This window comes from Sparus aurata, chromosome 13 (genome assembly GCF_900880675.1).
Source record: "Sparus aurata chromosome 13, fSpaAur1.1, whole genome shotgun sequence".
Lineage (NCBI taxonomy): Eukaryota > Metazoa > Chordata > Actinopteri > Spariformes > Sparidae > Sparus > Sparus aurata.
In genome coordinates this window covers 32962933-32989546 of record NC_044199.1, presented here as the reverse complement: position 1 = coordinate 32989546, position 26614 = coordinate 32962933, and the positions used below count along the sequence as shown (strand labels likewise).

Below are 26614 nucleotides of genomic sequence, written 5' to 3'. Positions count from 1 at the left end.
TCCACACAACCTGTCAAAAACTTAAACTTCCAGGGAAGTTCTGCTGCGTACTCCAGAATTTTAACATGACTGCAGATTGTCATTATAACTGGAGATATGTACTTCATTTTGTCATAACCAATTCATATGACAACACTTCTCTAAGAACCAGACATCCTTTCAAAGGTGAGCATTTACCCTCTTGGGTCGGTTATAATGACAATCTGCAGTTATTTTTCACAATTTTACAAAGTAACTCAATCTGTCAGTTCTTTGTTATTTCTATGGAACTGAGGCAGAGGCCTCAACTCTGTAGAATTGGGGCAACTCTGTAGAATTGAGGCGGGGCGCCTCGATTCCACAGAGTTGAGGTGCATCGCGTCAACTCTGTGGAATTCTCAAAGTTCAGCTTATAAAAGCTGAGTCGTCTCTTCCAAATTCAACAAGCTCACCTGACAGCTCACGACAAACAACTGAATCCTGTGGTAAGCTGAAGACATCATCACATCTCTGTAAACTGCTTTCTTTAAAATACAACAAAATGCATCTTTCTATCTCATATTTATTTGTGCATTTTATATCAAAGCTAAGCTACTAGACTAGAACAGATGTACTTCATCTTGTGGTGACCAATTCTTATGACAATCACTGTTTTATTTCCCTCTCAGTGACTCTCTGCCTGTCCAGACTTCAGCTGCAACAATGTCGCAAAATTGTTCCTGCAATGAAGTTGATGATTGCAATAACACAGGGAAACCTGGTGGAGACAAACCCTGTCACGAACATGGTAAATGCTGGTGTGATTATATTTTTCTGTCAAATTAACTTGACAATTTCATAAAATCTATGTAACGTCTACACTTACAGGTGGTGTTGGTAAAAAAGTGTCTGTGGGCAACGTCACTGATGTCAAAGTCTGCAGAGCAAATGATGGCAAAATCGGAGCAGAAAACCAGTATGACATCAAAGGTGAGTGATTCCTCATGTTGCTGGGTCGGTATGAGCCCTTTATTTCAGATTCATTACTGATATTCAGACGAGAGCATGTTTTTGCCAACAATCTGAGTTTCTGTGCTTAACATTTTACTTCTTTCCTCAATCCTCATATTTCATCAGGGGGAGTGGGAGATGGTGCCAGTATTGGAAACGTCTCTGGGGTCAGTGTTGGTCAAAACTCAGGATCCATTGGTGCCGGCAACAAGATAAACATCAGCTGAGGTAAGAAGAGTTGCTTGTCACATTAGAAACATTTTAAGATTATGTGTTGTTTTTTCTCGTGAATGCATCGTCATAAAATGATATCGTCTGATTTCTCTCATCAATCTTTATATCTGATTCTCTTTGTCTGTCTCCATTTTAGGAAATTGCTCCTCAACAGATGGACAACTCCTCTAAAAATTATGTTTTTAGGTTAATAATTGAAATGCCTCAGTAGTAGTCGTAGTAGTTCTGGTTGTTGCATCAGTAGCAGTAGTAGGAATATGTTTTAACAAATGTTTAACTCATTATTTCAAATTGGCAAAAATGACTCTTTCATAAGCTGAATGTAAAATAAGCATCAATAAAAATAAAGTCCATCTACTCTATCATACTGTCTTGGCTCAGTGTTTTTTTTTTTTTATCTATGACTAGCATTGCTGTATTCTGAGGGATATTCAGATCTCACTCTTTTTAATCAATAAACACCAGCATGTTTTTCAAGACTTTGTTTTCTTTAATTTGACATTTTTGGACAGGACAAAGTGTTCTTGACATGCGTGTTGATGGTTTTTAGAAGGAGGATCTTTCTTAATATGGTTAATAGGTTTTATTGTTCCCTTCGCTTCAATTCCACAGAAGTAAAAAAAAGAACATGGAGATTGTGTAACAATTTCACAACATCAAGAATTTCAGATACAATCACAAGACTGTCAAAAAATAAAACTTCCAGGGAAGTTCTGCTTCGTACTACATAATTTTTACATGACTGCAGATTGTCAATATAACTAACTCAACAGCAGTGCCGCCCCTGGCCAAATTGGGGCCCTAAGCAGAATTTTATTTTGAGGCCCCCCCCCCATTACAAAATGAGTGAATTATTCAGAGTTATGGAATACATTTCCACTGCTATGCCAACGATACTCAGCTGTATGTGCCCATAAAAGCTGAGGACAAATCTCGAATCATGAAATTAGAGACCTGCCTATATGCAGTAAAGAAGTGGATGTTAGAAAACTTCCTGCTCCTAAATTTGGATATAACTGAGATGCTGGTCATCATCCCCGCTAAACAGAGACAACATGTTGATCAGGTGACCGTATCTCTCAACAACTGCGTTATTTCTCAAAGTTCAACCGTCAAGAATCTTGGTGTTACTTTTGATTCTATACTCTCTTTATATCAGCACATCAAAGACGATCAGACGATCTTGGAGGTGAACATGCTGGATGTGGAGGTCTTGGGCTGGTGTGATTACACGTGGTCTGCAGTGTGAGGCCGGTTGGATGTACTGCCAAATTGTCTGAAGTGTTGAGTTAAATTTTTGTTCAGTGTATGTGAGTGGTTCCTATGTTGCTGATGCTGATGCACAGGTGAGATGCTTAACCTGTGACTTACAATATTACCTCTTACTAGGTGTTATGCTAATTACTCTCTTGCAACCTATCCAGTTAGGAAGTTAATGAGGTGGCTTGAGCACCGCTAGGGGAGTAACAGCCAAGTTAACAGTGTTGGGCAAGATTCTGAACCTTAAACTATTCCTGATGTGCTGGTTGGCACCTTGCATGGCAGCCACCGCCATCAGTGTATGAATGTATGTATAAATTACTGTACGTCACTTTGGACAAAAGCGTCTGCTAAATGCCCTAAATGTAAATGTAAATGTTAGTGACCTCAGAATCTAAATAGCATGCAAACTATTTAGGGCTAAAAGAAAACGTAACCACTAGTACACCACAGCAATCTACAAACCCAGTTGAATATACTGCCATCCGCCAACTAAAAGTGATTTGCCAGGTGAATTACCAGCCACAGTGGCGGGTCAATGAAACCAAGGTGTAATAAAATGATTGTGACGGACAACACTGAAAGTACTCTGCTTCTTCCATTGAGCCAGGCGACTCTATGTGCTCACTAACCAAAGGGAACCATCTCCCCCTTGTGTCAAAGCAGGCGTCAATGTGTACAATGAAAGTGAATTGCGGCACAGCTTGCTGTGGACCGACATGGGACCATATTAGAGAAAGGGTTAGGGTTATATATATATATATATATATATATGTATATATATATATATATGTCGGATAAGTGGGCAGAGAGGCAAATAATAATCAACTTAAAAATGCAGTTGTCAGTGTGGTTTCTGGGCTCTCTTTCTTTCGGTGTTGGCGTGTAGTTTGATCATAAAAGGAGTCTGCGGAGGCAAGGCGGGTGGAATGAAGAAGCAATCTTTATTGAAACAAAATCGAGCGCCTTGAGTCCTGATCAGAAGCGGCCGTATTCTGATATTATCAAATCTGTGGACAAAACAATGCCAAAAAATGCTCTGCCCTCTGCTCCCTCAAAACCTCAGCCTTTTGCTCTTAGGAGGTTTTCCAAGTGCCACCCCCCGTTTCTTTCCATGGACCGGCCTTTAGAGCCCCTTTCCCAGTAAACACCCACTCCTTCTAATTGGTCATTTTGGCATATTATCCAATAGCCTAAAAGAGGAGTTGACCTGTTTCCCTACTCTTCTCCCCTAACTCATCTGACCTGGCTGCAGTCAACTGTAGGTCTTGTCCCCAAAATGACCCAAATGGGTTCCCCATCCCTCTATGGGAACATAAATGTTTGGGCATCTCCCACCATTTGCCGGGGGCCAATCTCAGGTTTTAGTACTTTATGATGGCCTGCCGTCTGCTAACCTTTAGTCCTCACCAGTTGAAAAACTATTTCAGGACCCCTGGAGCTGTAAGCCTCACTCTGTCTGCACTCTTTAACTCACATGGGGAGAAACAATTAATCATCATTTAACTTACACTAAGTAAATTCAAAAATCAGTATGTGTTGCCATCCAGACACCTCATCAGTATGACCAGATTAATTGTGATTTTCATCTTTTTTTTTCATATTCTTTTTTACTACCTTTTCTGAGCCACGTTGGTGGCCATGTTGGTGTTGGTGATGTGCGTTGAGTGAGACGATGTAGTTCACCATGCGTTTTACTGCAAAACTACATTTTAAAATTACACAAACATGATACATTATTGACTTGAAAGATTATCTTTCAAATTGACAAACATCGTGTGTGATTCATGACACAAATGAGATGGGATGAAAAAAGTATTTGACATTAATCTGAAATAAGGTCCCTTGAGGTCCACTTGAAGAGATGTGACTTCGACTCAGCTACTCTACCTCCCCGCATTATTAGAGCTTGGTGATAAACATGTTTAATTTCCTACAAATTCTTCACAATAAAAGTCCCATGTCTGCTTGAATATTGTAGATCTTGTTTGATTATCTCTTTCACAAGTTGTAACACAGTTTACCAGTTAAAATAAAATAAAGGATCTGCTAGATTTACCAGAAATTTACCAAATGTCCACCAGTTGCAGGTGGACACAAACAAAGACAAAACCCTTGTACAATGTGTAGTAAAACCTTAGGTGACAACATCCAGAAAGAGTCTAACAATAGATAAATAAATACAATAGACACATAAATGGAATAGAAAATAATGTAGAAAATGAATTAAAGTAAATAGAAAGTTGCAGTTATATTTTTTGATTAGTGATTGTACTGTGTTGATTTACTATTACATAAGCGTTCGATTTTTGTACCCTTAACCCTCATGTTGTGTTCGTTTCATGTTAAACAATTTTGTGCTCCTGCTCAAAAATGACCGGTCCATTTAAACTCATCATAAAACTGTATAATACATATATTATCACTACTTGTTGTGTTAGATCTTTTTATCAACTTCAGTTCTTGTGAACATTACAAGTTTTGAACTTCTATTTGTTATTTATGGCCTGTATACCTCACTGATCTGAGCGTATACATCTTGAATTTGAGTTCTAAAAAGCATCATTTCTGGATTATTTTAACTATAAAAAATAATCAGATGAAACATAGTATATTGTTTATCACAGACTACTTAGGGTCAAAGTTACCAAGGACATGTGTTGAAACCATTTAATTTTTTTATACAGTCACATAAAGTAACACTAGTCGTGTTCCCGGTCAAAGGGTTAGGTGGGTCTCAGGTGGGGATGAAGACCAGGATAAGTTCCCATTCTTTGACCTGAATGTGACAGCAGCCTCAGCATGGCCATCCTCTTCATCACTGGATTCCTTCCCATCAGTTAATTCTTGGTCTGGATTATATTCTGTGTCGTCTTCATCTTCTGACACTTCCTCCTCTAATCCATCCTCACTGTCAGTTTCCTGGCCTCTCTCCTCCTCACCAGTGTGGTGATCACATAAGTAATCCATAGCCTCACTTATGGTATATCGACGTGCCATGGTGCTGCCACACAATGAACTGTGAGCAAGGCCTCAAAAAAGCATTTCTATAGGCTACCAAAGCTGCGAGAAAAGTTCAATATTATTGAAAAAATGTTCCAACAACTTTCTGAGAACAGGTGTTGTTCCCACGGGAGAGAGACTCTACTGGGCTAAGGTTCCCGTGGTGGTTGCCTGGGAACCAAGGTGTGTGTGTGTGTGTGTGTGTGTGTGCAGTGTGTGTGTGTGTGTGGTTGTGTGTGTCCATATGACAAATGAGGATGTACCTGAGATCAGTTTTTTACACTAATTGTAGTCTCCCCCATTCATTTCTTATGACTGGTCATTTTTGACCGGGAACACCAAGAGTGTACAAAAGTTGAATAAAATACACAAAATTGTATGCAAATAAATACTATTTATTTTTTGTGTTGAAAACCTCTTGGTGGACAAAGTCATGGACTCTTAGGTCAGTCTGATCAAATTAAGTACATTTTTCAGAGATAAAACTTTTAAATCGGACAGATTTGACCGGAACACAACATAAGGGTTAATGTGGCGCTATGCAGTTTTGTAGAGGAAATTCAAACTGAGAATTGTTTAGATGTTTTTGTTTAAATTAACAAGAATAATGAGGTAATAATACAAACTCAGAAATATTTGTTTAGGCAGAAAGAAATGTTTTCAATCACAGCTCAAAGTTATTACAATGCAATTTTAGACATCTTTTCATCTTTAGTTACAGATGTTTTAAGAACTTCTGCTCCAACTTTGGATCAACATACATGGTCAGTAATAAAGCTGATAAATAACTTCATTCAGACTACTGAGTTTGAGACTAGGGGTTCAAATCCTCCCTGTAGTTCTTGCTGCATGAATTGAAATTTGGTTGTTAGAAAAACGTAGAACCACAATAAGTTCTTTAGACATCTGTGACTTGAAAAGATGTTTAAATTTACATCGTAAAAGCTTTAGGATGTCATAGTGAACAGAAAGATGTCCAAACAAACCTTTCATTTGGGCTCTGTGATGCAATATTCATGGTTTTCTTTGATTTTATTGAACCATTTGCTCAAGAAAAGAAAGTAAATAAGAAAGTTTTTTTGCTTTTATGGACTGAAATATTTCAAATAAGAATTTCCTTCTTTCTTTAGACTGTGCTCCATAAATAATGGGGTTGAGGCTGCCGGGGACGATAACAAACAGTATGGCAGCGAGTTTTCTGTAGTCTGAGTACTGAGGGAAGCGATGCAGAGTAATGACAATAAATTCACTTATCAGCATTATCAGATACACAACCAGATGAGTGCTGCAGGTCTTTAAAGCTTTACTGTTCAAAGACTTGTTCTTACTGGTCAGACAAACGACTGTAATCTTTGTGTAAGTAAGAACCATGGTGCCTATAGAAGAGGTGAGCAAGACAACAGTGAAAGTGAGTCCATAGACGTTATTAATAAACACACTGTCACAGGAGAGTTTAAATAAGGAGGCATTATCACAGTAAGGATTCATGATCATCGTCCTGCAACGGTTCAGCCGTATGGTCAGACCGAGAAGAATCCCGACCAGAATAATGGCCACTCCCCAGGCAGAAACTGTCAGCTTGATCACCATTTTGTTGGTCATTATTGCAGCATAGCGCAGAGGATTACAGATGGCCACATATCTGTCAAAGGCCATAATCATGAGCACAGTGTGAGAAGTCGCACCAAACAACTGTGTGACAAAAGCCTGGATGACACATTCATAATAACTGATGAGGCGCTCAGAGGGAGGCAGCAAAATGTTTTAGAGCAAACGAGGCAAAATATGAGTACTTCCAATGATATCGCTTACTGACGAATTGCAAAAAATGAGGTACATTGGCTGGTGAAGGTTCTTGTCGATGAAAATCAGAACAGCAATGCCAATATTCAGAACCATAACAAAAACATAGGCGGTAAAGAACGAGAAAAAGATAGGGTACATGAAGTCCTTCGTGCAATGCATTGTAACACATAGCGTGTGATGCAGTAATACCTACTTTGTCACTTAGGTCTTCAGTCATCACTCTGGGCAGATTCACCAGCAGCAATGAAGGTCTACTTTATCATAGACACCATTTTAACATCAGGGGACTCACTGAGCGTTGAACAACATGTAATGCAACATTTACTCATCGATGTGATGACCACTAATGGTGCTTGTCTCAAAGGTCACTGTGCATGTTTTCTCCATGTCTTCTATGATGCACACAGATCATGACTTAGACTTACCATAGACTTACATAATGAAAGAATTTTTGAATTGCATTTTGGATTGTGCAGGAAATAATCTTTGTGACAAACACAATTTGATGATACTTCCAGGCTTTGTTCATCCAGATAATTCTCACAGATTGAACACCACTTTGTGATGTTTGATATGTTAATTAACTGTGTAGTAAAAAGCTAATTTTAGGCTACAGACATCATGGCCACATGACTTAAACATCACCACCACTAAGCTTGTTACTGCATGATTACAAAAAGGTTCTCTATAAACTGATCAATCTATAAGTTGTAAAGTCAGAGTGTGAATAGTTTCTACCTGAAGTGGGCCTGTAAAGAAGGACTAGTGAATAGACAAGTTTCCATGTTTGCTGTGAGGACATTTAATGGCCCTGACAACCTCTGTAGTCTCATTTAGAAACTTGTTAACCATTTTTAACACACGGAAGAGCTACAAATTATATTGTCTGTTGACATCGAGGTATGTCCAAATTTTCTCCCCTGCATGTATGGTGTGCATACGTTAATGAGAACCCCTCAAAAATGTCCAGTCAAATTTCTCTAATGCATTTGGTGCGAAAAGGCTTTAAATTAGCAGCTCGCTGATTGTAAGGTGGTGCTCTTGGGACTGTGATTTTGTACATTCGTCCATGGAGCATAAATGTGAAGCCAATGTCTACAATCAGCCTATTTTATCATGATGAAGATGTCTTGTGTGTATGTTTTACATCTTTGCCTGAGAACGATTTTTGTTGCATAATTTATTGAAGTTTGAGATCCGGAGCTTCTAGTTTTTTAGACAGTGACTCAAACCAAAAACAAGTCTGACAATGACAGCCTATACATTTATAAAAAGATGAAATAAACAATTTAGTAAATGGATATTTATTGATTTTACAATAAAACAGTAGATAAAAAGAATGTTAACTTCATTTGTATTGCACCTTGTACACCAAGAGGATCCACAGAGCTGCTGTGAAAATGTTTTAATATTCTAATTGGTGGAGTAAAATGTCTAAAAACATGCAAATGTTACTTTGTGATTCTTTTAACAGCACAAACTATATTCCAGTCTCATTAATTATCTGTGAAGAACTGAGAGCATTTAACAGCAAATGGAGGGCTTGTGATTAGGCTCATGGATAAAAACAAATATGATATCCAGTATATTTTATAATTGATAGTTAGAAGAAGATAGACAGGAGACATGGTGAAAGAGCAACATTCCTGGGCCAGAACCAACATGGATAACACAGTTTACCCTAAATAATCAGATTTTTTCTCACTTCTTGTGACCAGTTTGTCAAAATGCTTGATGATGCTCACACGTATTTCTTTGCTGACCAGTCCATAGATAATTGGGTTGATGGTTGGTGGAATGATAATGAACAAGATACTCAAAAACTTCCTGATATTTTCCGAGGCCGAGGGGAATCTGTAACTCACAATTATGACAAATGAGGATATCTCATAGAGCACATACACAACCAGGTGTGATGCACAAGTCTGAAAGGCTTTGCTGCGAACTAGGCTGTTGGTTCTGTTTTGCTTTACCGATGCGTGCAGGATTCTGAAGTAGGAAAATGCAATGATCAGGAAGATGCCTGTACTCACAGACCAGGACATGGACAGACCTAAAAACATGAAAACATCACAATTATCTTTTCAGTTAAGCATCAGCAACTCAGTCTATAGAGTCATTCCATGCCAACTCACCCAAAATCCAGAATTTTTAACAGTTCACGTCACAGATTTTCTTGTGAAAATTAATGTTAAAACTTCTTTTAAATTCACACCTCGCAAACACCAGCATATTTCAAAATCTGAGGAACACCAAGCAAGTTAGCACCGAGCTGCTATCCTTGCCAAAGAAAGGAATGAACTGTTTCCTCCCCTGCCAACTTTCATCAGTCCTTGCACAGCAAGAACAGCATTCAACATTGGAATCCATACCTTCTCCTACAACGACCAGCACATTTCCTTCAAAGACTGGTACAATGAACTGGGCTTAGATAGCATAGCATAGCACGGCTAAGCACAGGACTTTAAACTCTGGTTGATGTGAATATATGTTCAATTTATGTGTTTGTTCACTGTTTTGGTGTTATTGTGATCTCAGGTCAGGTTATCGGTAGTTGCCTTCAAATGATGCTTGACACAGACTCAGAGTCTCCGCATGCAACTAACCATGTTATATAACATGGCATCACGTCACACACACACATATACCTGTATATAGTACATGTTAGTTAGATTGCCAGCCTATTCACTGTCAAGAACTCCAAAATCATTCAACCAACACAGCTGTTACTGAACATTTGGTTTTTGTTATTAAGTTAATTATTAATCAGAGTTATGAACAGTTAGGTGCCTTTTTATGAGACCGATTTAGCAAATTTGCTATGTTTTCCCTTCTTCAAGGGTGGTGCCCAGAGGTGATCTAATGCAAATCGGATCATATTACACTGAACAAAAATATAAACACAACACTTTTCTTTTTGCTCCCATTTTTCATGAGCTGACTTCAAAGATCTAAAACTTTTTCTATATACACAAAAGATTCATTTCTCTCAAACATTATAAGTGCGAACAATATAAGTGCGAATTTATAAAAAAATGATTTTGTGGGTTATAATGGGAGCTTGCACACCAGGGCGGAACTTTAGTGTGGCGAAACAAAACAGGCTGTCGTTTATGTATCGTATATGTGTCGTATCCAGAGCATCCCGAACATGCCCAATGTGTGACATGTCCGGTGAGTATGCTGGCCATGCAAGAACTGGCCAAAATAAAAGGCCAATCTTAAATGTTCAGTTTTATCACACAGCACAATGCCGCAGATGTAGCAAGTTTTGAGGTAGCGTGCAATTTACTTAATTGTGCCTTGTGTAATGCAAAGCCCAACATAATGGTGCCCTGTGTGAGGAAGTGTACATTTGCCAATCATTCATAAATGTGCAAAATTAATTTCAGCATAATTAGGACATTGCTAAAATTTGAGATTCACATCTTGAACCCTTTAGCCAAATGTCTTTAAATTTAACCCCACTAGTCTACTACAGGAGTTGATTTGTACTTACAAACAATTGCAGTGTGAAGAGAATTGATTATCAATCAAATTTATAACCCATCTGATTAACCAAAATCTTTTATGCTATTAACTGCCACTTTGAGCTATTTGCTATTGCCACTATTGATTCCAGTTAAAAGTGCTCTGTAGAAATTTTGAGAATCAGTTCAGCATATAAATAACCCGTTTCCGATGCATTGTAGTCAAGCTTTTATAATTTGATGACAATTTAAGTGTTCTTCATTCTTCACGCGCCACCGGCCCTGTGATACATAGAAGTATATATCTGGCATTTCAACCTGAGTGAGAAGTAGAGCCAGAGATAGAGCCACAGTCTGCTACCAGCCATGTGAATCAGAAGTTTTGTACTTTAGCTGTTACTACCACGTGTTTCTGCCCGAGTCAACTTTAAGAGACATCATCTGATTGTTACTACCCTGCATTCCAGTTAGTGCATGTTTAAGGTTTGGTAAACAAATGTATGCTTGTAAACTGTGTTAAGCTTTATTGGCCCCACTCTGTATGCCCAGAGCCACCCCTCCTCCACAGGAAGCTACCCCCTATAGTGTAGGCCATAACATTGTCTGGTTAGGCTAGTATATTCCCCTCAAGATACACTACAGGCTGTCTGCCAAAGCAGTACTATAGCCAACCACACTGATTGTTGTTGGACAACTTAGACAATGGATAACCCCTGTGTAGAGCGACTTATTTCTTCCCTGGCACAGGATGTAAAACCTGGTTTAAACCTTTTTCAAATCTCATTGAGTGACATGAAGAGATAGAGTTCCTACTTAAGGACAGGTGTGATGCGCAGAATGCATACCGTCGCTGTCCAATGAAAACCGCGTATCTCCAATTTTGAGGATTTTGACTTTTTATGATATATGTAATGCGCCCATTCTGTTAGTTCTGTTAGTGTTCAACATCTAAATGACCAATAAGAAGAGGTTTTATTAGGTGTTTCATTTAAGGCGTATCTCCATTGGATGTCAGAAGTGTCCATCAAACCGCGTATCTCCACGCCCCTTTGGGATTGCATCAGCTTTTTTCCTCCGCAGATTGAACGAGAAGCTATACTCGCCACTCGTAACTTTCTTCGTGAAGTCAAGGTAAAGTATCACCATAAGCCTCTTGTTTGATGACTGTATTCAAGTTCGTACTAACTTTAGTTAACATTCATTCACGTTGACATTTGTATGGATTACTTTATATTGCAAATTCTTTACAACTCAATGCTGATAGCTAGCGAGTAGCTCTTGATAGCATGCTAACTAGCTTGCTAATAAACGGTGTCTTTATCTGTATTGTGATTAGACAGATATTTACTTAGTCAACCATGGGATTTTCCGCCGTCAACCTAAGCTAAGTTAACGCTATACATCGGACTATTTACCATGGCCTTAAACTCTTTATACCCTGGATATCTGGCAGACTTCAAACTCACAGCATCTAGGCTAATGCTGTTTTCACATCGAGCGACCCCACAGTTTACTTAATATTACTGGCCCTATGTAGTGTGTCAGCAGCCCATCATTATCATGTGTGTTATTTACTTATACATTTCATTACTTACCGAGATGTGTTCATAAACGTCTGATTTCTCCAATTTAGTACCTTAAAATGATGCTGACTGTTGCATGTATTCTGTTTTCTCTTTTTCAGGATAGACATGTCTTATTCATTAGAGGAGCTTTGTGCATTGGTGAATGTTAAATATGATAGGGAATTTGAGGCAGAGGCAGAGGCAGGGGCAGTGGTAGACAGCAGTGAGGAAGGTTTGTGGAAAACTAGGATTAAGTTAGCCATAGCAAAGAATGCAAACTACTAGCAACAATGAATTATGTCAACATTGCGTTCAGTGTACTAAATGTGTTCCTCTTTCTTTTCAAGATGAACTTGAATGTGACCAGGTTGATTCTCCTGATGATGATGATTTTGTCCCTGAAGAATCTGGAAATGGAGGTAGTAGTTATAGTAAGTAGAATAATAAAAATAGTTTTATTTCTGTACAGTGTTTCTCAATCCTGGTCCTGGGGACCCACTGCCCTGCATGTGTTAGATGTTTCCCTTATTCAACACACCGGATTCAGATGATCAGCTCATCATCAAGCTCTGCAGAATCCTGATAATGACCCATTCATTTGAATCAACTGTGCTGGAGCAGGGAAACATCTAAAACATGCAGGGCAGTGTTTCTCAATCCCCCAGGACCAGGACTGAGAAACACTGGAGAAACTTTCAGCCAAAAAATGCAACTCAAAGGGCTTCACAGATCATAATGGAGTAATAAGTAAAAAACACTAAATAACATAGACACACACACACACACACACACACACACACACAGAGCGAACAACATCCATTCACAGCATATTTATTTTCTCTGTTTTTGTGTAATCAGAAGAAGGAGAAGGAGTTGAGGAGGACTCCTCAGCTGATGAGGCTCGTCGGGGAAGGCCGAGGAAGAGGGCAAATCCAGAGACCTGGAGGGTGAATGTCCATAAAAGGAGGAGAATGAGGGGCCAATCATATCAGGGGAGGAAAAATAAAGAGCCAGTGTTAAAGGAAGAAAGACAAATGGGGAAGCCATGCCAGTCTGCATCCTGTCAAAAGTCCACTAAACTACACTGCAGAGAAGTAGAGGAATCGAAAACGGAGGAGATCTTTAAGTACTTCTGGGGGAAATTAGACTGGAAAGAGAGGAAAATCTTTGTTAAGTCTTCGGTAGAGATGTGCGGTGTAAAGCAGCGGCGGACAGAAGCAGAGGAATCCAGGAGGTCCTCATCCATTTTTTGTCACCTTGTCGTGGATGGTAGAAGACTGCGAGTGTGCCAACGCATGTTCCTGTCAACCCTGGGCATAAAGCAGTGGTCTTTTTTGAAGTGGGTAGGAAGATGAGGGGAAAGTCCTGAGAAGACTGAGAGAGTGAGGGTGAGGTCAGAAGAGCACAACTTCCTGAAGACTTTCCTTCTGGACCTTCCAAAAGTTCCATCCCACTACTGTAGGTCTTCTTCATCGAAGATGTACCTGGAGCCTGTTTTCAAGTCCATCAGTCAGCTCCACACAAAGTGCAAGCGCTCTCATGCAGAACGTGGCATCCAGCCTCTGTCAAGGCAAGTCTTTTCTAATGTTTTTAATTACCTTAATCTGTCCCTCTTTCACCCAAAGAAAGACCAGTGTGATACCTGCTGTGCGTTCAAGGCTGGGAACATTGAAGCTGCCACATGGGAGGAGCACTGCATTAAAAAAGACATTGCACGAGCGATGAAACAAAAGGACAAAGAAGAGGCAGGTGAGAAGACCTTGGTGGCATGCATGGATCTACAGGGGCTCCTGCTCTGCCCCAAGCTGCAAGCCTCTGCCCTCTATTACAAGACCAAGCTCAGTGTACATAACTTCACCATCTTTGACATGACATCACACGATGCTGCCAATTACTTGTGGCATGAGCGTGAAGCTGGTCTCTCTGCCAACGAGTTTGCTTCATGCATAGTGAACTTTCTCGAAGCAAAAGCCCCTTGTATGAAAAGTACATCCTGTGGAGTGATGGCTGTGGCTACCAGAACCGAAACCTGCTCTTAAGCAATGCCCTCCTCAAGTTTGCTACCGAAAAGCAGAAGACTGTGACACAGAAGTATCTTGAAAGAGGTCACACACAAATGGAGTGCAACTCTGTGCATAGTGTGATTGAGAGAAGATTGAGGGACAGAGACATCTGCGTTCCAGCTGAGTATGCTGCAGTGATCCAATCCCAGGCCATACCATGTGAGGTACGTGGACCACAGCTTCTTCACAGACTTCAGCCAAGTGAACATCTGCAAGTCAATCCGACCGGGAAAAATCACTGGAGATCCAACAGTGCATGACCTCCGAGCAATCAGGTTTTTTTTATCATACACGTACATTCTTGCACAAATATTGCCTTCTATGTTAACAGACATAACTGTGTAATCAATTAAAACTTGACTTTTGTTATCTTCTATCATCATCCCTCTTTTCCCTTCCAATTTCTTCTATCCATCCATCTATCCACTAGGTACAACGTGGATGGCATTATGGAGTACAAGATTCGCCACTCAGATGACTGGGAACCTTACCTGTCCCCATCTGTCAGGAAGAACAACAGAGTCACCACAGTGTCCCCACTGTACACATCCAGCCAGACCATTAGAGAGCTGAAGTTCAAACACCTGCAAGACCTTAAGAAGGTGTTGGCCAAGAACTTCCATGGCTTCTATGATGGACTCAGCCATGAGTGATGCCCATCACCAGCTGGAATCCCGCACTCATGCACACACACAAATGTACATAGGCCCAATTGGTTACAGTTTGTTTGAGGTTATTTATGGTTAAGTGTATTTGTATTTTAACATGATTTTGTGATGGCTTTACTGATTTTAAATGTTTTTATAAGATCTTTAATGTTCCAAGTATTAAATCAATAGTAAAAGTATTATAATTGATATATAATTGATTGTTCATAGAGAATAGTTTCTGACCATAATTATATTGTAGTAATAGTTAAGATTTTTGTCATGTCTTTACATTTTGCCTATATTGTGTGTTGATTAAATCGATTTTACTTTGTTTGGTCATCACTGTCTGCTACATTATTCACAATGTAAAGATTGTTAAATGATTAACATAATTTTTAAAACATGCAATAGCTTATCATTTAGCTTGCATATCATCAGAAGGTGTGCTTTTGAATAGTATTTCTCAATCCTGGTCCTGGGGACCCACTGCCCTGCATTTGTTAGATGTTTCCCTGATTCAACACACCTGATTCAGATGATCAGCTCATCATCAGACTTTAGGAGGCAAACACTGCAGTTTCTTTTATCAAAGCATCTTAATAACCTACGCGTGTGTTCTGGTCAAAAGGTAAGTTTTTGTAGTAACTTGTACAGTGTAGTTAATTTCTGACTACATCTCCCCTTCATCTCAGACATTTACATCACACGCTGCATCCATAAGGCAACCAGCATTGAGGAAGAGACCACCCACCCCTCACATAGACTTTTCTCCCCCCTTTCATCTGGCAGAAGGTACCGGAGCATATGGTCCATCAATACCAGACTACAAAACATTTTCTTCCCACAGGCCATACAACTCCTCAACGCTGAGGAAAAGATCTGATCACCTCTGTTGCTCTGTTGTATGCTGTCCTGCTTTGTGGTTTTGTATTTGTCTGATGCACTATTGCACCTCGTGTAAATAATAATAATAATCATACAGTCACTTTACAATTATTTTTGCATTACACTAGCAGTTACATGTAGCATTTGGTATTGTTGTTGTTGTTCTATGTTGTTGTTTGTTTGCACTGAAGCTTCTTGGGAAATGTTATATCGTTGCACTGTGTATGGCTGGAATGATATTAAACCCTCTTGAATCTTAGTTTACTTGACCGCAGCCTAATTGACTTACTCCAATTTCATACAATCACAACCTCCCAGTGTCAGAAGTGACAACAGAGAGCTTTGTCACACATTGAAAAAAAGGATTTTCTTCTACTGCTGATGAAGCCACAGCAATGGTTGCAGCCATTCAGGTTAAACATTCCCATTGTGAGCATCCCACATGTATTTGAGGCATACTTACTTTAAGGGCACGAATGCACCAGGCTTAGAAAAGAATCCAACCTTCAACCGCCATATCCATCAACTGCTTCAAAATAGGCATGCAGACAAAAGGAGTTGTAGAAGGCCATATGCAGAAATCTTGGCCAAGAATTATGATAAGCTTCCAAGTTTCAACATGATTTTTACATTTTTTTCTTTCAAGAAAATCCATGACCATGCACCTGGAGGTCCGAGGTGACTTGGCATGGAGTGACCCTGAAGTCCACTTTGATCATTTTGCTAGCTACTTGGCTGATTAAGCTAACTAGCTAAAGACGGCTACAGTTAGAGAAAGTTAACGGTTACTCTGGTGATATGCTGAACTCATCTGCTTTAGGTATGAATTGAAAGGGTGGCCAATTCTTACATGTTGCACATGTTAAATGACCTCATTACGAGCTGAGAATACAAACTGAGTACATTTTTGGTTAAAAGCTGCAGGTGGTTCTATGGAGTCTTGTTTTGTTAAGCACTTGTTATTTTTTTAAAGTTAAAGCAGCAGATAAAATATGTAGAAACTGAACTAAATGACTATAAATACTTAACTGTCTAAACGTCTGCTGATAATATTCAAGAACGTACTTTATATGTGTAGCTTCATTCTAATCAAATGCACTGACCGTAGATGTTATTTACAGGGGTGGGACCACAAGCCAGTCTGATGATGGCACGGTTGCTGCTGTAGACGTGTTGGATCGTGTTGCCACACAGCGGGACGTTCATGTGAAAGCCGAAGAGAATTGCGATACACAGCAGAGCGACGACCCAGGCCAGGACGCAGCAAAAGCACAGCCGAGCTGAGGTCATGATGGCCAGATACCTGAGAGGTTCACACACTGCAACGTACCTGCAAAGGGAGTTAATAACAGGTAAAAATACTCATTAGCTTCTTAGAAGATGTCAAAATCAAAAAAATGTCTACATGAACAAGCACAATTAAAGGAGCATTCTGTAGTTTTAGGTAAGAAATGTCAATGAAAAGAGAAAGCTCTTCCCCGTTCACTGCAGTACAAAGCTGAGCGTCTGGGCTGGAGCGGCTCTCTGCTCCTCCAAACTGAGGCTGCGCTGATCGGTGATTATGGTAGGGAACATTTCGACTATAGATATGTACTTTATATGACCCCACTCCAAAAAACACAAACTATCCCTTTAAGTATTTAATTACTAGATGTACTTGCCAAATGGAAAACATGTCCACATTAGAAGCAGACTGTTTCCAAAATATTCTTATAACTACATTTACACTTGTTGTAGAGACTGTGGAGGCTACAAGAGAAAACGAGACTCTCTGTGATTTACAGAAAATCCTCTAGTGTAACTAGATGAACTCAGCAGCAACAACACAACACTCTCTACTCTCTGCTGCAGTTCACTTGTCACAATGTCAAAAGTCACAGTTTGGGTAAGTATATACTATATAACTACTTCATAGTTAATGGTTTTGTGTTGATCTGAATGGTCATGATAACATTTTGAAGACGTTTGTCACGACAGCTGACGGCACACATGAACACCAACATGTCAAAGGTCAAACAGCCACATCAATACAGTCAACAACAGCAAGGAGATGAAGAGGGAGAGAAATTCCCCAGACTACATCATAAAAAAATCACTACAGTTTGTGAGCTGTTGCATTAGGAAAATCTTTAAAAAATTGAGAAGCACTGTTTCTGACAAATTCTTCATTATTTGGGCCTTCTTGTTAATTCTTCAAATGGTATTGCTTTATTTTAGGGGGTGCTGCAGCCTCTGCATCCATGTCAACAACAGAGAAACAAGCCACATAAATACAATGATCTGCAGCTACACTGTGCATTCAATGTCTCTACAATTTATTGAATGATAGAGGATTTAATTCAATATAGAAAATGTAACGTTCATAATGAGGTGTTGACCAGCTCCAGATTGACCTGGTGTTTGACTTTGAGAAGCTCTGATATAAACCATTAATAACATTTTAAAACTGAGATACAAACCAACAACAATAAAACCAAATGCAGTCTGACATGATAGTAAATTTCCTGTGAACTGATGATTATGAAAAGTAAGAAACAGACATTTCATCTTCAGTCTCTGAGTCTGTAATGTTAATGTGTGATGGTAGCGAAGCAACTTGAATCTTTGACTTATCGTTTTAATGCATTTTGATACCTGTCATAGGCCATCGCACCCAGAATTGTCTGCACTGCGACACCATACATGTGCACAGAGAAGGCCTGAGCGAGGGCCGCGCCATAGGCTATCTTCTTCTGCCCCGTCAAGAAGTGCATCATGAGGCGAGGCAGGACCGCCGTGGCCCCGAGCAGATCACAGGCGACCAGGTTGCAAAGCATGATGAACATGGGTCTGTGCAGGGTCTTGTCTATGACGATGACACACGCCACCACGCCGTTCCCCAGCAGTGTAACAATGTAGTTCAACAGAGCCAGGACAAACAGGACCGAGCTGTAGCCTGGTGGGACGTAGAAGCCCTCCAACTCGAACACAATTGGCTGTCTGAGAGGAGTTGCTGCTGTTATGTTCTCCATCTACAGCAGTCCTGAAGAAGACACCAACAAACAGGTAGAGTGTTTTTCTTGCACTAAAAATTAAAAATGACATCATAATGAAAATATTACACAGTTGAACCTTCAGTAAAACTTCAACATTCCATCACATAAAAAGAGAATACCTTAAGGGAAAGTCTCCTGATCACATTATTAGAAAGGTTTAAGTGTAGAGCTTGTCTATCTTCTCATCAATGCTCTTACTTGTTGAGGACATGTCGTTCACTCTAATGACTATAGTGTCCATCAGTAAAGTTGATCCCTGCATCTACGCTAACGAAAAATCAACCGCCCTCTGACACTCTGACATGTACCCATGTGGTTCAATGACTGAATGTTTAAAGTTGCAATGTGTAAGAATTTTAGTATGAACATTAAAAAAATTAATTAAATCTATCAACAAAGCAAAAAGAAATTAAGAAGGTAGAAAAACCGAGTAAAGAAATAAAAAAGCGTCAGAAGTCGTTAGTGTTAGATCAACATTTGAACAATAACAATGTTGAGACATTGATAAAGTCTTGACAAGCTAGACATCAAAGATGTGTTAAATGACAGCAAAGACACTTTTCTATCAGATAAACTCCACAAAAAGTAGAAATAACGTAAAACATAAAAACATAAAATAACAACCATAAGACATGCAAAGGTAAACACCTTCACTCATATTTTCACAATGTTTAGAAAGTATAAAAATGCATTGTAATGCAGAGTGTATGATGTAGTTATACCTACTTTGAAAAAAAAAGACATCACTATGGGCAGATTCACCAGCAGCAATGAAGGTCTACTTTATTATAGACACCATTTTAACATCAGGGGACTCACTGAGCCTTGAACAACATGTGATGCAACATTTAGTCATCGATGTAATGACCATTAATGGCACTTGTCTTAAAGGTCACTGTGCATGTTTTCCCCATGTCTGTTATGATACACACTGGCTCATGACCTTTCCCCATAGAATTACATAATAAAAGAAAAGTCAACTTTTTTGTTTAACTTCACAACTGATGTCAGATGACTAATTTTATCATCAGAATTGGATTGATTCAGTCCAATAACATTTGGAAGATGTAAAAGAGCGTAAAAGAGTTGTTCTGGCCTTAAAATCGACGGTGATATGTTATGGTTTCTTTCTTGTGACAAGGTTTGGTGGGTGTACTTATTGTAAGATGCTTTGGACAAAAGCGTCTGCTAAATGCCCTAAATGTAAATGTAAATGAACATTTAAATGTTGTGGCCCAGATCTGACCCACACCAAATACAGCCATGTAGTGATGAAGTATTTCTGTCACTAATGGAAGTTAGCATGACCCTGCTTCTCTCTGTGTGATTGGATTTTGGATTATTGCAGAAAAGAATCTATGTGACAAACAAAACTTTATGACACTGACATTTAATGTTAGGTTATACACAGACAACATCAAGGTCACATGACTTAAATGTCTCTACCACCAAGTGTCTTACTGTACTATTACAAAAAGGTTTTCTATCAACTGATCAATGTACAAAGTCAGAGTTAGAATAGCTTGTAACTAAAGTGGGCCTGTAAAGACAGACTTGTGAGTAGATGAGTCTCTGTGTTCACTGTGCAACGTCTTTGTGATATGCAACACTTCTTCATAGCCCAGCCGAGCGAGACTCCACTGTTTGCGAAAGGAAATCGCATTCTTTTCCAGGAACACGGGTTGACACAAGTTTGCAGGGAGAACTAATAGTTGGAGGTCGAGTTGAGGGGTGTAACTGACAACGCTTCCTGACACACGTCGGGACTTCAATGAGATCGAAAACTGTTGTATACTGTGTCTCTCTCCTTCTCTGTCTGTCTCGGCTGGTAAATCTTCTTCGATTTCTTAGTCTTCATAGTCACACTAGTTTTGTACCCTAGCTAACGCTAAACTTATAACCTGTATGTATTTTGTTGAATTGAGCTTCTTTTACTGGGTAGTCTGTTGCTAACCCCCGGTTAGCTTCCTCAAACTAGCTTAGCTCACTGCTTCTTTGCCTTTCACCGCAGTCAACACAGCCTCGATAAACAAGTCTTACGATGGCCTGTGCTGACTGCTCTGCAGTTACTGATAGGGTGTCTCCATTAGATAGACGTGTCCGTGAGCTAGAGCAGCTTCTTCAGCTAGAAACACGGGCACTGCAGATAGTGTTAGCCCCGGGCATGATAGCAGGCCTGCTAGCCTCAGCACTAGGTCAGTCTCGTCGGCAGCTGCTGTGGAGTTTGTTCCTGCTCGGTTGCGGCGTGGGAGAGGGCGTGGGAGCAGGTCACAGGTTGTGTGTGTTGTCTTTCTAAGATTACAAAAGATAGCCTAGCCAGGGCCTTTCAGGCTGCAAGAAAGGTCTCTTACCCCAGCGGGGTAATGATGACACGTACAGTAGGCTTACAGCTATGAACTGCTGGCTGGCGCGTCACTGTAGGGTGCAGGGATACAGGTTTGTGGATAACTGGCCCCCACCTGTTGAGAGCAGACAGCCTTCATCCTACTGGAGTCAGCGCTGCTGTTTTGTCTAGCAATATAGATAGATAGGTGTTTGAAGCAGGTTTGACACAATGGATGTAACACTTAGCAGGTCGCAGGTGACTAGAGAGCCTGCTAGTGTTATTGTTAGTGATGGTATGGAGTCCACTAGCCTAGTTAACATGGTTGGTCAGGGACATAGCGCAGAGTACCAGACTGATAGCTTAGTTCAAAACATTGAGACTGTCACCTTCCCTCGCCTCTTTTTCAATGAATCCTCTAAATGTGTAAATCATAATAATCTAATCTTGATCTCCACCTCTGACAGTGGGGAAATGTCTCAGAAAGCATCTTACACAGTCATACAAAACCTACTACTACTAAAAGGTACCTTGTTCCATTTCCTTAATGATCTACCATAGGCTCCACCAAACGGTCGGTCATTGGAAACTGTTCCAATGAGCTTAAAACCCTCAAATTTTGCTACATTAATATTAGATCTCTGTCAATCAAAGCCTTACTGATTAATGATTTGATCACTGAGCATAAGCCTGACATGACTGGCTTATGTGAAACATGGCTGAAACCTAATACTTTTCTGCCATTAAATGAAGCCTCTCCTCCTGACTATAACTACGCCCATTTTGCTTGGGCCTCTAAACAGTGGGGAGGTGTTGCTCTAATTTACAAATCTATTTTCAATTTAAGCTCCATCTAGGATATTAAATTTACTTCATTTGAGGCTCTGGTTTTAAAACCATCCTCATCAAATAGTAACAGCCTTGTCCAGGGAACAGGCTTTCGGCTGGTTGTACTGTACAGACCTCTAGGGCCTACTTCTTGATATTTCCAACTTTATTCAGCCTGTCCATGAACCTACTCATTCTAGTGAAAACATTCTGAATTTAATAATTTCCCATGGACAAGATGTGTCAGCCCTGAACATCGCTTCTGTCTCCTCTGCTGTGTCGGACCACTTTCTCCTGGCTCCTTTTGCGACTGTGACAACACCTGTGGAAAGTCTCACAAAAGAAGTAATCTCGGAACTTGTTTTTCTCCTCGATTCTGTGGCACCGGTCTCCACCAAGACAAGATGACTAAAGAAATCTACTCCCTGGTTTACTGATTAAACTCAAGATCTCAGGCAGGCCTGCAGGAAAATGGAACGAGCATGGCGTAAATTAAATTGGACCATTTTTTATCTTGTTTGGCGTGATACTGTACTAAATTATAGGTGTGCTCTAAATACTGCTGGAACAGCATATTTCTCCGGCCTAACAAACAATAATAAACACAATACTAGATTTCCCTTTAACACCGTGGCTAAACATACTAAAAAAACACAGTTGGTGAGCTGTGCACCCTTTAATGCAAATGATTTCTCAGATTCATTTTGCAATGAAATTGATGAGATCCAAATCAAAATTAACTCATCATCTCTGACTTCTTCGTCAAAGTTTATTAAAAAATATCCTTCTGCTGATTCTCCTTTTGTCTCAGCTCTAAACACTTTTGAAAATATCTCCCTTGACATATTGTCTAAAATCGTCTCACCCTCAAAACCAACTACCTGCGTCCTGGACCCCTTTCCGGCAAAACTGTTAAAAGAACTATGTCCAGCACTAGGACCTACAATATTGTTAATTCATCGCTCATGACTGGTGTTGTCCCTTCTAGTTTTAAGTCTGCTGTGGTTAAGCCTCTACTTAAGTAATCACACCTCGACCTACGATCTCTAAATAATTATCGACCAGTATCCAACCTTCCCTTCTTCTCTAAGGTCTTAGAAAGAGTTGTGTGCCAACAACTTTCAGGCTACTTACTTAATACCGTATTGACCTGACTATAGGAAGAGTTTTTTTTTCGATGAAAATAATGTGAAAAAGTGTAGTCGTCTTATAACCAGGGTCTAACCGTTGACACATACTGATAGTTGTCTGGGGTCGCTACACGACCACAACGGCAGAATGCGCCAGCTTATTGTAGAGACGTTACTAGCCCTTTTTACACAGCGTATCTGCATTATCTCTGGAGCGGTGGTTCGCAAATTCTCCACCGATGGTGATTCACACAGAGCGAGGCATCTCCGCTGTACCGCCGTGTAATTCACACAGAAAGCCGGCGCTGTGGCTCCTAAAGATGCGTGACGGTACATGTCATGTTTTATGACGTCGGTGTTTCCCAGGTGTCCCCTGTCAATCTAAACCCGCGGACAGTTTATAATCATATGGATGCTGTTATAATGTGTAGTGATTGAGATATTGAACCACCAAACCTCCTGGAAATTGACAAAGTTACTTTTTTTTTATTTCACCTCTCGGCCAAATTTTTCAGTTTGTGGAATACACTTCCACTCCTATGCAGACGACACTCAACTGTATGTGCCCATAAAAGCTGATGATAAATCTCAGATCATAAAATTAGAGGCCTGCCTGTACGCAGTCAAGAAGTGGATGTCTGAAAACGTCCTGCTCCTAAATTCGGATAAAACTAAGATGCTGGTCATTGCCCCCACTAGACAGAGACACCATGTTGATCAGGTGACTGTACGCTCGACAACTATGTTATTTCTCAAAGTTCAACCGTCAAGAATCTAGGTGTTACTTTTGATCAGCACATCAAAGAAATTACCAAGATAGCTTTCTACCACCTGCGCAATATAGCTTAAATTAGGTCCTTCCTCATGCCTTTGTTTCATCTAGGCTGGATTATTGCAATGCCTTACTTTCGGGTCTTCCGCGTGAGATCACTAAAAGTTTTCAGATGGCTCAGAATGCTGCAGCCAGAGTCTTAACACGTACAAGAAAATTTGATCATATTTCACCAATCCTAGCCTCTCTGCACTGGCTCCCAGTACATATAAGATCAGACTATAAGGTGCTGCTAATGACATACAAAACAGTACACGGCATTGCCCTGTCATACATGTCAGATCTCATTACACCAGATATTCCAATTTAGGCATTACGCAATCTGGCTCCGTTGACGCCTTTAAATCTTGACTCAAAACTCACTTTGAGTTAGCCTTTAATTAGCCCTTGATATCAATTTTAAGTTTCTTCAGTGGGTCCGTGTCAGTCTCAATGAGTTCCCATAGTACTAGATTTTACATTGGCTGCCGACGAGAAACATGAAATCTGTTTATTCTGATCAATATCGCATTTCTCTAACCTTTGTTTTTGTTTTCTGTTCCCACAAGCTGCAAGCTGTGTCACTCTCTAAACTCTCTATAGCTTCCTCCTCCTCCTCTTACTCTCTTTCATTCAGGCTCCCTTCTGATTGACCACGGGCCCCTGGGACCATCTACCATTTCCGCTCTCCTGCTGCCTTGAAATACTGACGGATTTAGATCGTCACACCCTGGGTTCCACTGGATCATTGCTCTCCTCTGCTTCACTATCTCCTCATATCTATATTTCTGTAAATCTTAATGTCTCTCTCCGTCTATTACTAATTATCTTGTGTGGCCTGCCCTCTTCCAGGTCACCATGGTGGACAGGAGGTCGTGTGGCGCGGGCACCACTTGGTGATGCCTCCTCCTGCTCGGTCATCTCCTGGATACCCTCACTTTACATATAATCTGTATCAGAAATTCTGTTAATGTAACTTGTAAACTGTGATTTGTTGCTCCTTTCTGTACATGCAACATCTATTGCACATCTGTCCGTCCTGGAAGAGGGATCCCTCCTCTGTGGCTCTTCCTGAGGTTTCTTCCATTGTTTTTTTTACCCTGTTAAAAGGTTCTTTTTTTCCATCAACATGGCAAGTTTTTCCTCACTCGAATCGAGGGTCTAAGGACATAGGGAGTTGTTCACTGTGCAGATTACAAAGCCCATTGAGGCAATGTGATTGTGATTTTGGGCTATATAAATAAAATTGATTTGATTTGATTTGATGATGTTTACTGTCCCCGACAACCACTGTAGTCTCAATTAGACACTTGTTAGCAACCACTTACTGTTTTTAACACTAGACGGCGATTTATAATTCAATTGTGAAACAATTGCTGGTAAGTAGTAAGAAATTGCAGATCCAGTGTTTAGGCATTTTGTGAGGAAGGTTAGCTGCAATATTTGATCTTGTCTAGATACTTTTTGAAAATTGTTATGAAACTGTTGAGGGTGAGTGTTATCAGTAAGTTTTGACCATGTCAGCTGTGGCAAAAAGACCTGTTTGCAGGGCAGAACAAAGCCTACACGAGGTTAATGTAGCATATATAGGCTAGTCATTACAGCATCAGCTACAGTCTCAAGACAGCTGAACAAAGAGTAAGGGAGTCTCTCTGCAGGTGTCTATCGAGGAAATAACTCACTGTCCATCAGGTATTGTAGCCATGAGTCCTACCTTATCCCAGTCAGGACATCAAACCGGAGAAGATTTCATCAGAGACCAATGCCCGAGGCTGTAATCCAGCCAATTTTTGTTAACCAACATTCTCCACCAGAACTGAACTTGAAGTACTAGGGAGGCTATGGAACTTCCAGTCTGCAGTCAAGATGGTGGACACCATTTCAGCATATGCCTCCATTCAGACTCTACTTTCTGGCCCTTACAAAGACCTTACGGAGAGCCACCCACCAGGCTGGGAACCAATTCAACTTTGTCTTCACAAGGTCCTGTAGAACCTCGGCACTCTCCATTACCCCGCTCACTGTGTCCAACCATCAGGCTGTCACTTTCTCTCTTGCCTTAAAGTCCAACACCTCCCTCACCCCTACACCTCGCACGGTAACCATCTGCTGCAATCTGAAATCCCTCTATCCCTCCACTCTCTTCTCAACTGTTCTTTCCTCACTACCATCCACAGATCAATTTGCTCAAATGTCTAGCGAGGAATCCTCCTACACTCTGTTATCCTCCTTTTCCTTCTCTTTAGACGCTGTCTGTCTCCTCAGGAAACTATTCTCCTTATTCTCTCCCCACCCCTCAACCCTCCCTCCCACCTCTCTGCTGATGACTTTGCAACTTACTTTACCAAGAACGTAAATTAGATCAGCCCCTCATTTACTCCTATGCCCAACCAAAAAGCACCTCCCCCAACCCTCACCCCTAATGGCCTTACCTGCTTCAGCCCTCTCTCCTCTGAAGATGTTTTCACACTAGTGACATCTAACTGTGCCACCACCTGTTCCCTGGACCTGGTTCCTTCCCCCCTTCTCCAAACTCTCACATTATACTGCCATTCTTCATCACCCTGATCAACTCCTCCGTC

General features: G+C 40.4%; 1 long non-coding RNA gene and 2 pseudogenes across 3 annotated transcripts; 1 reads left to right on the top strand and 2 right to left on the bottom strand.

Annotated features, from left to right (window-relative positions):
- The first annotated feature begins 150 nt into the window (after nucleotides 1–150).
- Nucleotides 151–1682, top strand: LOC115593915 (uncharacterized). Of its 3 annotated transcripts, none has more exons than XR_003986371.1 (6): nucleotides 151–165; nucleotides 279–464; nucleotides 648–766; nucleotides 847–948; nucleotides 1096–1197; nucleotides 1340–1682. It is a non-coding gene; the product is annotated as an uncharacterized LOC115593915 (long non-coding RNA). The 3 variants fall into 3 exon arrangements; XR_003986370.1 differs by having other exon boundaries at nucleotides 249–464; XR_003986372.1 differs by lacking the exon at nucleotides 151–165 and having other exon boundaries at nucleotides 400–491.
- A 4816-nt stretch (nucleotides 1683–6498) lies between these two features.
- Nucleotides 6499–7431, bottom strand: LOC115593838 (olfactory receptor 52N5-like; annotated as a pseudogene).
- Nucleotides 7432–8948: 1517 nt separating this feature from the next.
- Nucleotides 8949–19202, bottom strand: LOC115593837 (olfactory receptor 2K2-like; annotated as a pseudogene).
- Nucleotides 19203–26614: the final 7412 nt, after the last annotated feature.